The 15,474-nt window shown below is 39.1% G+C and overlaps 1 protein-coding gene and 1 pseudogene across 3 annotated transcripts in view; one reads left to right on the top strand and one right to left on the bottom strand.

Annotated features, from left to right (window-relative positions):
- Tpd52l1 (TPD52 like 1) overlaps positions 1-15,474 on the top strand; it is a 97,292-nt gene that overhangs the window by 846 nt on the left and 80,972 nt on the right. The gene's annotated exons all lie outside the window — the stretch shown is intronic.
- Positions 13,776-14,954, bottom strand: LOC147002600 (uncharacterized; annotated as a pseudogene).

Genomic DNA, 15,474 nt, shown 5'->3' with positions numbered 1-15,474 from the left:
CACCCCCCAAGCCGCACCCAGTGCCTGCCTTAATTGAGGGTTGGTCACCTGCTCTCCGTGCTCAGGGTGTCCGCTGGAGGAATCCAGAGAATTCTAGGATCATTCAAGAATAAGAGTAAAGGGATCTTAGAAAGGATCAGAGATGGTCTTATGTGGAGTGAGGGACAGGGAGGACGAAAGCTCTAGGAAATTCACTTTGGAAGCAGCACTCAGAAGGAATGGGTTGCATTAATGCCATCATGACCATCTTTCTTCGCACTGAGGAATTTTGTGGTGCCTTTTTAAATACATAATGCTTTTTTTCTTCTTCTTCAAATGAAGAAGATTCACGACCTCATTCGTTCTAGGGGCAAAAGCAGCTCGAATGAGGGCAGTTTGGGCAGTGTGTAGGACTAGAGTCACTCAGTTGGTTTGCTGCCAGGATCACAATAGTCTGAACAACATGAACCGTACTTCTCTTTGGTCGCATCAGCCAAGGTCCCGCCTGGAAGCTGCAGCTTAATAGGAAAGGAGAGTGCAATTAACTAAGCAGTCCCAGACCCTGGAGTTAGGCTCAACCCCCAAAACCCAAATCGTGAACAAGTCTAGATAGATGTGTGGGCAGTGTGGGGGTCAGTGGATGCAGGGTCACTCAGAGAAGCATTAGGAAGACTTCCTAAGAGGGATTCTGCAAAACCCTTCTGGACTAAGAAAATTCTTCATTGAGGCAGGCCACGTGGTCAAACATGGATTGGAGGCGAGAGGGAGTCTGTGGAGGATGAGGAAACTGCCCGGATACTGAAGATGAGGAGTGTGTGTGTGGCTAAATTGATAGAGCAGAGTTCTTTGAGAAAATCTACATGTAACAAAAGCTTACAGATGGCCCTCAGGGGGAGTTCCTGCTGACCTTCAGCAAGCAGAGAGCCTTGGTTGCTGGTCAGATTCAAAAGTAGAGGTCCAGCAGATGCCTTTGTGTCTGAACTGAAGCAGATACTGACAACACTGGAGTTTTCTGACCTGACTTTCAGACTAGATGCAGTTATTTCTAAGTATTGATAGAGAATTGACACCAGGACCCTTAAAAAGACACCAAAATCTTTGCTGGAGAGAGAGCTCAGTGCTTAAGAGCCTGTACAGCTCTTGCAAAGGACCTAAGTTTGGTCTTCTACACAACTGCCAGTAATTCCAGCTCTAGTGGATTGGATGTCCTCTTCTGGTCTCTTTGGGTAACACACACACACACACACACACACACACACACTACTTACTTGAAAAAATATATCAAAACCCAAGGATCTCAAGTGTGTTGTATATCTGCCTAGGACCTCTTATACATATCCAGTACACTTTCAATAGTCTTTGGATCATTTATTAAACTGTCATGAGAATAATTATATTGTATTTTTAAAGAAAATAATGACAATGGAGAAAAGTCGGTACACATTCAGATAGTTTTTTTTCAAGTATTATTTATCTGTACTTAATTATGTCCAAGTTTGAAGACCCCCATGGATATGGAGTTAAGTGGACTGGGCTGATCCCATAGCCGTCATTTTGGAATCTCTGGGGCCTGAGCATGAGAATACTTGAAAGCTAGCCACATAATTCTATTATCCACTGAGGTAGGAAAAGAATTATAATAGCTAAAAAGCACCCACCTGAATTCTAAAGGCTCCTGAAGACTAAAAACCCATGTATCTAGCTTGCTTTATCTTTGAGCAAATATTTGAGTGCTTTCGTCTTCTAGACAGAGCATTAGGGACAGCAAAACCAGACTTGATTTCTATTTCATGAAATGCACAGCAGAGGATGAGATGGTTTTATTAATGTGGCACTTACTTTATCAACTAAGATGTAAAACCACCACATGTTACTGACAGGAGAGTGAGTTGCATACTACAATGAGAGAATCATAGACTTTAGGACCGTTATCAATAGTCAAAGTAGCTTAGTCTGTTTATTTTCTCTCTGTCTCTATTCTCAATGCTTTATATGAATTGATGGACATCATGGTAGTGCCCAAGGAGGTAAGTTAAGCTGTCTTTTCCATTTTGCAGAGGAGATGAGACAGAAGCTAGATTCTGTTTATGGATAAACAGACATTGAGTAGCTAAGTTGGTACTGTGAGCGCCCATCCCACTCAGACCCTGGAAAGATAAAACTCTTAACTGGAAAGATAAAAAGTCTTAACTGCCTCTCCAGCTGCCCTGCAACACTCTCCCCTGTGCCCTCACGGCTGGATGGAACTGGATTGAACCCTAAATGGGCATTTGCTCTTAGATTCTAAAATAGTCCTGTGATGTCCAAGGTGTAAGCTTCTACCTGTGGTTTACTTTACAGTTTTCTGAACTGGAGATGGTTCTCTATCTCCTCTCTTTCTGCCTCTAAATCTAAAGGAAACCAAATGTGTACAAGATTAGGCCTGCATCTTGTTACTAGAGGCCCCTTGTTGCACTACGGGGCTTAGATATGGGTTATCCAAGTAGCTCAGAAATGCAGAAGCAGGTCTTTGAAAGGCCTCCCGAAAGTGAAATTCTCCAAACGCTTTCATTTGCTTTGTGAAAATACTAAATTATTTCCAGCAAAACAAGAAGACACCCTAAGGAGTTTGGCAGGATGGGGACAGGGGGATTATGAGTGGGTGAGTTTGTGAGAAGGGGCTCTTAAACAGCACTGTGGAGTTTTCAACCCACAGGAGGCCAGCACTGCTAGCTGCTTTTCGTTGGCCCGGAGAAGTTGTCCTTCACATGTTCCTGGTGAAGGGGTTTCAATCTTACAATAGTGTGAAAGAGATGGGCATTCAGTACTGTATCACAAGTTTAATTTTTTTCTCAGACTTGTGATTCAGTATAGTATTTATTATGGTTTTGTTATGAATTATCTCCCTGTAGTCTTGTATATGGAATGCTTCATTTCTCTATGGTGACTGCAATCATTTGAGAGGTGGTTCAGTCCTGAGGACTGGACCCTTATCAAAGTGTTAATCTGTGGATGGTTTTGTAATTTGATGACAGTACTGGGAGTGGGTGGGAAGTGGGACCCAGATAAGGACATGGGTCCTTGAGACTTTGCCATTGAATAGGATCCTGCTCTGTTTACTGCTTGCAATGAAGGAAGCAACTATGTTCCACAGGAGCTCTAGCTGTGGTTAGAGCTGAAACTGCTGAAACTGCCCATTACAGCCCAACAGCAACAGAGTAAGCTGGGCCAAAGTTATGGAAACCACAAACCTGAATAATATTTTCATGCAGCAAGTCGTTTCCTCAAGTATTTTGTCATAGCAAGGAGTGCTAACTGGCCCAAAGTATTTTGATGCTAGATTATGGCAGCCAGCTACAGTTTCTAGTCAACCACTTGGTGATATGTGAAACAGCTGAGCAATGACCTAACTAAAGGAGCAATGGTGCTAAGCTCTGATGTTTAATAGTTAAAATTGCTTCAGACTCTTCTCATGCTATAGCATTTTCAGTTTATGATATATATATGTATATATATATGTGTGTATATATATGTATATATATGTGTGTATATATATATATGTATATATATATGTGTGTATATATATATATATATATATGCATAACTTCTTACTTAAATTGAGAAACACCTGCAGTAAGCAATTTGGTTAGGAATGTAGCATGCTCCTGAAATATGCAGCAGCCATTTAAAAATGAAAGTTCCTGATCCCAGTCAACTGTTTTTTGATGTTTTATTTCTCGTAATTAAAATAAACTCATTGTTATGTTTCTCAGGGTGTTTTATGTTTGCTTTTGTCTTTTGTTATTTACTGTTATTTTTTATTTGTTTGTTTTGGGTGTTTTTGTTTTTGCTAAAAGGAAAACCTTGCTGTTGTTTAACCTTTGCATATCAAATTACTAGTGGCTTTAGCTTCCTATGGCTTACAAATTGCTGCAAACATTGCAGCTGAAGCCAATACAATTCTATAGACCAGAGAGACATAGTGACTGAGTCAACAGGGCATGTTTGTGAATCCGTGCCTTACCTCTGCTGGCTTCAGGTGTCCGAAGAAGTCTTGTCTGGTAGAGATACCGATCTCTGCTTCTGAGGACACAGGTGCAGCATGTCCCCCATTCTAACTGTGGTCTCTGCCTGTTTCTTATAAAAATTTGCACTGGCAGTAAGGGCTCACCTGGCTAAACCTGGCTAAATTACACAGCTCAAGAGCCTCAAATTAGCCACATTTGTAATGATAACTTTTCATATTCATTAATATTTGCAGGTTTTTGAGTTTAGAATTATTCGGTCTACTACAGTTTCAGTTGAACACTTAACCCAGGAGAATGCTAAAAGTCCATGAATGACATGAAATAATAAATACTGGATCATTCCTACCTGTTTCCAAATCCTATTAAGACAACAGTGTTTTATTGACTTACTCAAGACTCTTGTGTCAGGAAGGACTTACAACAACAGTTTATATGGATATAGATAAAACACAATGGGTCAGTATAAATTAGAAACGAATGAAAGGAAATAAAGAAGGATATGAACAAAAAATGAGTCCAGGAATGATGATGATCTGTGACATATACACAGTTGTATAGTTTTTACTGTACAGAACGTGAGTAAAAACTTTTTTATAGCATTCATTTATCTTATGTGTGTGTGAGTGCATGTATCAGTCAGAGGACAGCTTTCAGGAGCTGGTTCACTCCTTTGACCATGTGATCCCCAGGGGCTGAATTCAGGTCATGAGACTTGCTGGCAAGAACCTTTATCCAGTAGTCAATGATCTAGTTCCCCAATGCGTGAGGATTTGCTTTGTAAACAACTGTGCCATTTTATTATAGAGTGATTTCTTCCTTCCCTGATAAATAACAAAAGGCGTCTATATGATTAGATTTTATTAGGAGAAATTTAACTTTTTATTCAAAACTTTCATTTCAGGCAATAAAATTGTAAGTTTAGAACAATGGAATTTAACTGTTAAATTTTGTAAATAAATTTAATTATTTACTGTTGGGGGGTGCATATACTGTACAGTATGCCTGTGGAGGTCAGAAGACAATCTCTGGGAATTAGTACTCCTACTATGTAGATTCTAGACATCCAACTCAGTTCACCAGGCCTGGTAGCAAGTACTTTTACTGCTAAACCATCTCATATATGTATATGGTCATATTGTATATTCTTGTTGCAATTCAAACACAATTCATCAGAACATGATAATACAGATCCTGTAGACAGATGCAACCCATCTTAAATTGTTCTCCATAACATTTACTTAGTTTCTTAATATTCTGAATAAACACTTACAAATTTCTTCAAAAAAACCCTATAAACAGAGAGTTCATTTTGGCAGATAAGCTAAGCATTCTATAGCAGCTAATGATAATAAGCATTTCAGAAAATATTGATTTGGTTATGAGAAGCTTGGCCAGATCCTGTCCAATAGAGATGCAGATGCTCGCAGCCAACCATCAGACTGAGCACAGGGACCCCAATGGAGGAGTTAGGGGAAGGACTAAGGAGCTGCAGGGGCCTTATCTGGCATCAATGGGAGTGGAAGCCCTTGGTCCTGTGAAGGCTTGATGCCCCAGTGTAGAGGAATGCTAGGGCAGTGAGGTGGGGGCAGGTGGGTAGGTAGGAGAGCACCCTCATAGAAGCAGGGTAAAGGGTGTATGGGAGAGGGGGTTTGCAGAGGGGAAACTGGGAAAGAGGATAACATTTGAAATGTAAACAAATAAAATATCCAATTAAAAAAATAAAGTAGAAACTTGCTCATTTAAACAGAAAAAATATTAATTTGGTTAAGTAAATATTCCATAAAATATGTATTGATCGTGCTAGTAATAACACATATGGCAAACCCTTGGCTCCAGTAGGCATTGGGGCATTTGTAGTGGTTATGATCCTGGAATCAAGAAAACCTGTCCAAATTTTAATTCTACCACCCTAAGCTTAAAATTCAGCTAATTCTGGTGAGGTACTGGTTTCTCTTGGCCTCAGTTTCTTCACATGTGGACTAAATATAATAGGTCTAACGTGCTAGGGATCTGACGAAGCTTCAGTGAGTTAACTTATACGAGGCGTTTGAGTGGTGCTCTGTACGTGGTAAGCACTGTGTAAATGTTCGTTGTTGCCTCCCTCCCATGCCAAGACCTGACTATGCATTCAGTATTTTATGGAAATGTGTAGTAGCACTGTAAGGTAGGGATATTTACTTTTAACTCATTTACATACAGGAAAACTGAGGTCAGAAATGAAGTAAAAAAGACAAAATTAATTCCAGTTCTGCTGAACATGTGCTTTCCTAGGGCACGCCACTGTCTCTCAGTATGGATTCAAGCAGGCTCCAAAGCTTATAGAAATGAGAGGTAGCAGAGTTAAGAATTCATCATCATGAGTAATAGTTCATAGAGCAAAAAGATAGCTTATTTCCATCCCAATGGAATTTTTAGAACTAATTCACACTGAAGCTAATAATATTTTAGACTTGTTATGCCCAGTTCTGCAATGTACACACTGAAGATGAGCCATTGTGTTATTAAAACATTGTAGAAAATATTTAATCTCAATCTGAGGCTTCTATCCTGTCTTTGATCATTCAGTTCCTGGATAAAAGATACACAACTTTTATTATTTACAATAAACCTTAATTAGCACTAATGCTGGACAGATATCTACCCACTATGCTATTAGAATCTGCTTTCTTATCAATAACCCCGAGTTTTACTTACTATGTCTAATCTGAGCTGCTCTTAACTCCAACTCTTTGGCCATGCTTTCTTGACTCCTAACTCATGGCATCTTTCTTCTCTTTCCACCTTCTTTTTTTTCCTCATGGTCTACTCTGAAATCAAGGCCTGTAACAACAAGCCTATCTCAATTCTGCCCAGCAATAGGCTGTAGGCATCTTTAGTCACCAATCAGAAATAACTTGGGAGCAAGGTTACATAGCATCACTTGAGTCTATGTGGCAGACTCATCTCTGAAGCAACTTGGTCTTGGGGGCCTGCATTTAATATTAAAATATATAGCAACAGACCAAATCTCAACAAAAAGCATATTCAACTTACAGGGATGGTAATACTGCTTTCATTTTCTAGGTAAGGATATAGAATTACAGGATGGTTCCTTAACTGTCCTCATCTCAAGAAACTTAGAAGTGTTGGAGTGTGCCAATGTGGATGAAGAAATTTCACAGGGCCCTACTCCTAGCTGAAGAAATACAGGAAATCAATGGATGTTGAGAGGCTGAGAATCAGTTTTCCTCTAGAGATGAGCTCTCAGTAGAATATATATATATATATATATATATATATATAATGCAAAAATTTTGAAAGGCTGTGAAAGACAGACAGGAAAGGAGTGGGAAGGGGGAGATGTACAAATGGTTTAGATACAGTCACAATGTATGAAATTCTCAAAACATTTTTGAATTTAAATTAAAAATGTCAGAGCCTGGATTTGAAATCAGCTTGAGTCTATACCGGAGGTTTTAGTGACTTTCTGAACCATCCCCTCATGTTGGCATGTGGAACAGTCAGCCAGCGCATCAACTTGCAATAGTGAACTCACTTTGTAGTCCGTACACTCAGAGAGCTTTTGAAGGGCAGAAGTTAATTGCGCTATTCATTCTGTATCTGTTTAGGGCCTAGGTCATAGAATCTAAAGGTAATTTGGTATCCCTGAGACCTCTGAGAGTATTCTTCCTAATATGGCTGAGGTTATCAGCTTATTGCCCAATGAAAAATTCTGTTAAATCACCCAGTACGTGCTTCACAGAAATAGTACAGAATTTTTACCACTAGATCTAGGAATAGTCAGTTTAAATAGTTTAAATGTTCCATTTGTTTATCTAAGAATGTCAGTGTTTTTTAATTCTCTCTCTCTCTTTCTCTCTCTCTCTCTCTCTCTCTCTCTCTCTCTCGTGTGTGCTTAAATGAATGTGTGCATATTTGTGTGTGTATAGCCCAGCAGTCTTCCTCTATTCACTGTATTTTCAAAGACAGACCTCAATGTATGCAGATGGTCACCATTACAGCTGTTTTGGAATTCTCAAAATTATTCTTGGAAGCCACTTGCTAAACTGACTGAGTTATGATACAGTTAAGAACACAGGAAAACTGAAGGTATAATGTAGAGATTCCAAGCATGCCATTTCATGCTGTAGTCTATCAAATGCCTACAAAGTATAATGTAATTTACTTAAAATATATCCATTCAATTAACAATTATTACAGGGGCTGGAGAGATGGCTAAGTGGCTAAGAGTACTGACTGCTCTTCCAGAGGTCCTGAGTTCAATTCCCAGTAAATACATGGTGGCTCACAACCATCCATAATGAGATCTGATGCCCTCTTCTGGTATGTCTGAAAACAGCTATAGTGTACTCATATAAATTTAAAATACAAAAAAGAATTATTACAGATGTACTGGGGAAGGCAACAAACATCTTGATGCTTCTGAATAAATCTGAAGCTAAAAGGAAGCTTCCTTCTTTCAATAACAATACATTGTAAAGAGGTTCTCACAGTGTGTTTAGTATATAAATGTTGCACTTTGATATATAAGAAGTAAAATTCCCAGAATAAAACCACAAATGAACAATACTCTTAGTCATCAACAAACTGTTTCTTTTTTGCAAGCGACAAAACTGGTACTTTACTGTAACCAGAAAATATACTGAAAATGTGTGAGAGCGTCAGACCTGTCTCCAAAGATGCCGGTGGTTATTTATACCCTAGACAAACTGCATTTTCTGTGACATAGATTTAAAATGTGGGATCCTCTTCAACTCCTGGGCAATTGCAAAATAGGGTTTTCTTTCAGTTAGAATTTTTTTTCCCCCTGTGGATTTGATAGCAAGGGCATCTTCTCAGGGGATCTAAGAAGCAGAATCAATTCATTTGAAAGGAAAGGAAATTTTGAGATGAAGGGAGTGAGAGGGTGTGCTTGCAGATAGCTCTGTTTTAAAGTCTGGGTTTTAGGTTTTTTTTTTTTTTTTGTTTTTTTTTTTTGTTTGTTTTTTTAGTTTTTCTTTTACACATACACGGACCGAGAGCAGCAACGGTAGGAGCTACAAGCAGACAAACAGACAAATAATAACCACCATACCGTATAATTCTCAACATTCCAGCTTCCAAAACAAATTCCTTTCTACATAATGACATCAGAGGAAGAAAATTTCCCCGACCTCACAGGGCAGGCCAGGAGGAAAATATAGTTGCTGCCCCCTGTTGTTTCTCTTTAAATGCTGAAGGATTTCAGGACATTCTAGGATATTTATGTTGCCTGCAAAGTTTGTTTCAAACAACTGGAAGAGATTCAAGGGTTGAAAGGAGTGAGAGACATGCTATTTTGAATTCACTTGTTTATAAAGTTGCTCATCTCCTTCCTTAAGAGATCTGAGCAAGAATATTAATTATATCAAGGACTACTCCTTTATATCTTATCATCCAACATCTTAGATGTAAATTGAGATTTTGATGACCTTTTTCTAGTAGGAGAAAGTAAAAACCCATTCATATCTAGCTTCATCCCATGTTTAGTATACTCACTATTCAATCTACTTGATTGCAGCAACTGAAGAATGTGTAACATGAAAATAGGCACCTGTATCACAGACCGTGGGTAGACACAGAGCTCAGAGCCATTGTTCTGCTGACTCTGGACTAGCACAGAGCATGTCACCCATTCCCCTCAGCTGAAGTCCTAAAGCCCCAGATAGAACAACACTTGTCTTCTCAGATACTGAGTGATGTCTTCCTTGGCAGAGCTTTGTTCTAGTTCTGTCCTCAGAATTCAATGTTTCATAATAGTCTCCTATAATAATTACAAATTTGGTTTCTATTTGATTTGGAAATAAAGAATTAGTACCTGTGATGGTTTGTATATGCTTCGCCCAGGGAGTGGCACTATTAGAAAGTATGGCCCTGTTGGAGTAGGTGAGTGTGGGCTTTAAGACCCTCATCGTAGCTACTTGAAAGTCAGGATTCTGCTAGCAGCCTTCATATGAAGATGTAGAACTTTCAGCTCCTTCTGCACCATGCTTGCCTGAATATTGTCATGCTCCTACCTTGATGATAATGGACCAAATCTCTGGACCTGTAAGACAGCCCCAATTAAATGTTATTCTTATAAGAATCACTTGGTCCTATGTTGCGGTAAATCTCTCCAACCCAATTATGCCCCGGCAATGAAAACACAACACAATTAATATGAATACATGCTATGCGCCTAGATTGGGCAAATCTACCACTACACTATCATCTTCTCCATCTAAGAGACCCCTTAGAACTTGTGGTTTCTCCAAGTCATGTGCTTCTGCTCCACTTTTCTTCTTCCTCCTCCTCTGCATTCTCTCTCTCTCTCAAACCTCCTTTTTTTTCTCTCTTTCTGCTCCACTTTCCCTTTTATCTGACCAATAATCAGCTCTCCTTTATTTTACAAATTAAGGTGGAAAGAATGTTTAGAGGAAATCACCTGAGTGCTGACTCATTCCTTGTTCGTAGCCTCTCACAGGAGAATGGAATTGACATCAAATATAATTAGCCCCAGGGCTATCCACAACACTTCCCACTTTCTGTCCAATTAAAAGACTATTTTATTTTAGATATAAATGAACATAACTATTACAGTTTTGTAATTTATAAAGTACAAGAGACCTAATACCCAGTCCATAATCTTTGTTAATTAAACAGAACCTCTGTCATCTATCCTTACTTAAAAGACATAATTCTACATCTGGCTATGGCTTGACTTTAGATTGAATGCCACCTGGAAACCATTCTCCCAGAGCTGTTCTTTTCAAAGTAAAAAGCCTGGGTTGACTAGGGGGATTATGTAGTTTTCCAATCCCATTAGAAATCCAAGAACGACTGATATTAACTGAAAATATATAGGAAGCCTAACACAGCTTCCAAAACTTAGTCAATGTATAAAGACCGCTGATCACTTGGACAGTCCCTTACTTCAACACGTTGGAGCATCCGTCTTCAGCCTAGTGGCCAGGGTCATCTGACAGACTTAGAGAAATAGGAATACTAAGGACTAGCCTACTCTGCCTCCACAAAATCAAGCTGTCCTAGCCTGTAATTGTGTCCTTTCTTTGGACGGTAATATATCTGTAGATGAAATGAGGCAGTTCTTGCTTAGTGGCTGTTTCGCCACAACTGGAGTAACACAAAGATGCTCAGTTTCTTCTTTGACTCCAAGACAGGGAAATCTGTCAGGAGCAGACTAGTCGCAACAACAAGTGAATAAATAACATTAAATGTCACTTCTGTGGACTTCTGGTGGTTTTGAAAACTAACTATCTATGTAAAGTAATCTAGTCTGTTCTCTGTTACCTACTCTCAGCCGTTTCTGACTAAAATAACTGAAAACACCCTAACAACAATCTTAGAGTCATGAATTTCCTATTTGGGCTTTAACTCACAGGCTTAAACATCTCAGATCTGTTTCTAATAACAGCAATAGAAGGTCTGGGTCTAAGCCTTGCACTTCAAAATTTTTACTATCAAACACAACCTATAATAACCACCCCCAGCCCCAAAGCCTAGGGAACTGGGATAAAGACTCTTCATAACTTCTTCAAGCTGAATATGGGCATTGAGATATTTTTGAAGAGAGGAGGGAAGGTAGGGAAAATGGGGGAATTCATTGGCCTTAAGAAGGCCACACCAATGATTGTCTCGGATGTCTGTGTCCTGACTGGATCCGGATGAAAACCCAAGACATCAGGAGTTCAGGCAGGTCAGTTCAGCAAGTCTGATGATGAAATTCACCAAGGGTGTATTTATGTAATATATAAATCTCAAAACAAAACATCAATATCATCAAATAATCTTTTTGTTTTATTCTCTGAAATCTAGTTCTTCAGGGGGTCTCCTTCTATCAAATCTGATCCATATGACTCTGGAAGTGTCAACCTTAATTACCTTTTTCAAAAAATACAAGGACAAACCCTTTCCTTAAATTAGCATATCCTTCAACTGGTAACCAGGAAAATCTGTAGCTTGCCTTCTGTCCCAGAGGAACAATAACACAACAGCAATACTCAAAATTACACACATTTTAACCTATTTAGACCTTTCTAATTTGTCATGTCAGGATTTTAACCCAAATTCCCTTGGAGTCCACATTAAAGAATATGAGTCTCCTGCAGACTTTATTATACCATCTTGAAAACAATTGATTCGCACTTCTATCTATACCTGCTTATAAGAGGCAGCTTGTCAAACCAGAATTTAAACCCAAAATTCTTGTGGAGCCCTCGTTAGACAGAATATGAGTATCCTGTAAGACTTATTAGAGCAATATATCTTGATACCATCTTTAAAGCAATTAATTAAAACTTCCACTAATATCTATTATACCCTTTATTTGTTGTGTTCTCTACAAGGAGCCACAGACATCTATCTAATTAATACCTATTATAACATCTATCTGTTATGCTCTCTACCTGGAGCCACAGACTTCTATTAATTAATACCTGTTCATAGCAGGTGATTATCACTGCTCTCTACTTGGAGTCAGTGACTAATATTCCCTCTCTAGTTCTGAACCACAGGTGAAATTTCCCATCTTTAAGTACTATATCTGCTTATAAGAGGCAGCTTGTCAAACCCAAAATTCCCATGGAGCCCACGTTAGACAGAATGAATATCTTGTAAGACTTGTTAGAGCAATATATCTTTATACCACCTTTAAAAGCCTTGCCTTGGGGCTGGTGAGATGGCTCAGTGGGTAAGAGCACCCGACTGCTCTTCCGAGGGTCCAGAGTTCAAATCCCAGCAACCACATGGTGGCTCACAACCATCCGTAACGAGATCTTGCGCCCTCTTCTGGAGTGTCTGAAGACAGCTACAGTGTACTTACATATAATAAATAAATAAATCTTAAAAAAAAAAAAAAAAAAAAAAAAGCCTTGCCTTAGCCTTGTCTAGTCTCAGAACATCTGTTTTTGAGGTAGTGACATTTAATTGTCCTGAGGAAGAGAACTCTCCCTGTCTGGCATTGGGGCCTGAGAGAACCCACCCCCACCCCCACCCCTCCGAGAGGTTTTTTTGGCACAGTGTTGCCCCATTTGTTTGTTGTTGCTCTACATTCCCTAGTTAAATGTCCGCCTCTGGCACACATTTAACATATTCCATAAGGAATAGACCCCCTTTTGGTATTACTTTGGTTTTTCCTGCAATCCTTTCTGAGATGACCTCGCTCAGCACAATTAAAACATTTGAAATCTTGGGTGTTTGGCAGCTTCTCCTATTATAGTCATATCAGGTGAGTGAGATCCAACATCAGCTGTATATCTAATCCACTCATCTATTGATGCTGACCTTGCCCTCACAGTGGTCTGTTTACTTCCTTGCAATTAACATTTGCATTTTCAAAGACTAAAGACTCAATTATTGCCTTTCTTGCTCATGAATCTGATATACTCCTTCCCAAAGCTGAAGTAAAAAAAGCCTTTGTAAAAAGTCAGGGAAGTTTTCTTGTGGACATTGTCTGACTTGAGTAAATGGTTCAAGTCTTTTCCCTTATTCCTCTACTTTGTCCCAGGCCTTTAAGGCTGACAATCAACACAGTGACAGAGTTTCTTTATCATATACAGCCTGCATCTCTACCTCAGCAAAGCGACCTTCATCAAGCATTTGGTCTGTGGAAATTTCTCTACCCCTGGCTCTATTTTGTCGTGCTGTCTCCCTCACCTTGTCTCTCCACCACGCAAACCATTGTAAATTTGCAACAGGTTCTAGTATTGCTCTTGCCATATCCTTCCAGTCTTGGGGGATTATTCTGTTTGTAATAGCCCAGGAAGTCAGGATTCATTTTACAAATGGCGAATGTATTTCAAAATTAGTGACACTTTCCTTAAATTTTCTCAGATCTAACACATCCACAGATTGCCATTCAAATTCTTGATAACCTGTGAATAATCATCGTCTAGCCGTCTTTGTTGTATATTAACTGGATAGACTAAAGTTTATTTTCTAATAACCTTTGGTTGGCTTTCTCTAATTTTATCTTCTGCCTTTACCTGAACATTTTCCTTAATTGAACATTTAAATTCCTCCCTTAAGGTCTGTGTCAAAGCTTCATATCTTTCCTTTTGTCACTCTTCCTGTTCCTGTATTCTCTGTTCAAGTTTCAGTCTCCACATTTTGATTTTTTTCTTTATATTGCAATTCTGATAGTCTGCTGTCTATTTTATTTTGACTGATTAATTTTAAAAGGTAATTCAAGTCTGACTTCCAATTCTCATTATTTTCTCTCTGCTGCTCAGTCTGATCTGTGAGCTGCTGAGTGCTTTATTCTGGTATCTTTTCTAGCTCCTGTCTCCAGCCATCATTCTCCTCTTTCTGTTGCTTATTTTGACTTATGAAATCCTGAACCTTTAGTTCATTTTCATCTTTTTGTCTTTCATTTTGGTCAATAATTTCCTGTGTCTTCAATTCTAGTGTTTCCTCTAAGCTATGTTGCCAAGTCTTAAACTTCTCTTTCTGTTGTTCATGCTGTTCTGTAATTTCCTGTATTTTGTGTTCTAAACCGTGCTTCCATAATCTTAGCTTCGCTTTATGTTGTAATTCTAATATTGCAGCATCTGCCGTATTTTGATTTGCCAGCTTTAATATATTATCCTCTAGACTATGTTGCCAAGTCTTAAGCTTATCTCTCTGTTGCTCAGACTCCTCTGTGAACTTCAGAAATTTCTGTTCTAGCATCTCTTCCAGCTTCTGTCTCCAACCCTCAGTCTCCTCTTTCTGTTGCTTATTTTGACCTACGAAATCCTGAACCTTTAGTTCTAGTGTTACTTGTAATCTCTTTTCTAAGGCAAGGAATTTTTAATCTAGGACCCAGTCTTTTGAGAAGACATAGTAAATCAAGAGAATAAATATTGCCATACTGATAAATGATAAGGTGTCTATTTCCTTTAAATTCATCCCTGTCAAACCATTCAAAATATCATCATGTAAAGGCAAAAAGATAGTTATTGTGTTTCCCATCTTTAAGTATCAAAGATTTACGCTCTTTATGTCAATAAATTACCTAGTCCATAGTCCTTTGTGCCTTTATCTCCACAGGGGGCTGAGTGTAGAAAGACCCTAGTGGTCCTCTGTGTCCCTGGTTTGGGTTGCAGCTGGCAGTGTGTGCTTGTGTGCTAATTTCAGGCAATCTGCAGCGTAAACAAGCAGTCAGGAGATCAAGTCAGGCTGTCCTCACAGGCAGTTGTGTTCCCTACAGCTCCAGGGTGTGGTACTACCCTTGGCTGCTCTCTGTCTGGGAGTTGGGGGATCGAGCTTCTCTGTCATTCTCTATAGGCCACTCAGAATCAGTCAATTTGAAATACACACTGCTGCAGCCTATATCACTGCCCAAGCCCTATTCAGGGACTGGGGGACACTGAGCTTTTATTTCAGGTTAATTGAGTTCAAATCAATACGTTGGCGCCATTTTGTGTTGGTAAATCACTCCAATCCAATTATGCCCAGGCAATGGAAACAACACAGAAAATATGAATAAAAA

This window comes from Mus caroli, unplaced genomic scaffold (genome assembly GCF_978045245.1).
Source record: "Mus caroli unplaced genomic scaffold, Mus_caroli_1 scaffold_9, whole genome shotgun sequence".
Lineage (NCBI taxonomy): Eukaryota > Metazoa > Chordata > Mammalia > Rodentia > Muridae > Mus > Mus caroli.
The sequence above is the reverse complement of the archived record's forward strand: the minus strand, read 5'-3'. Positions and strand labels throughout refer to the sequence as shown.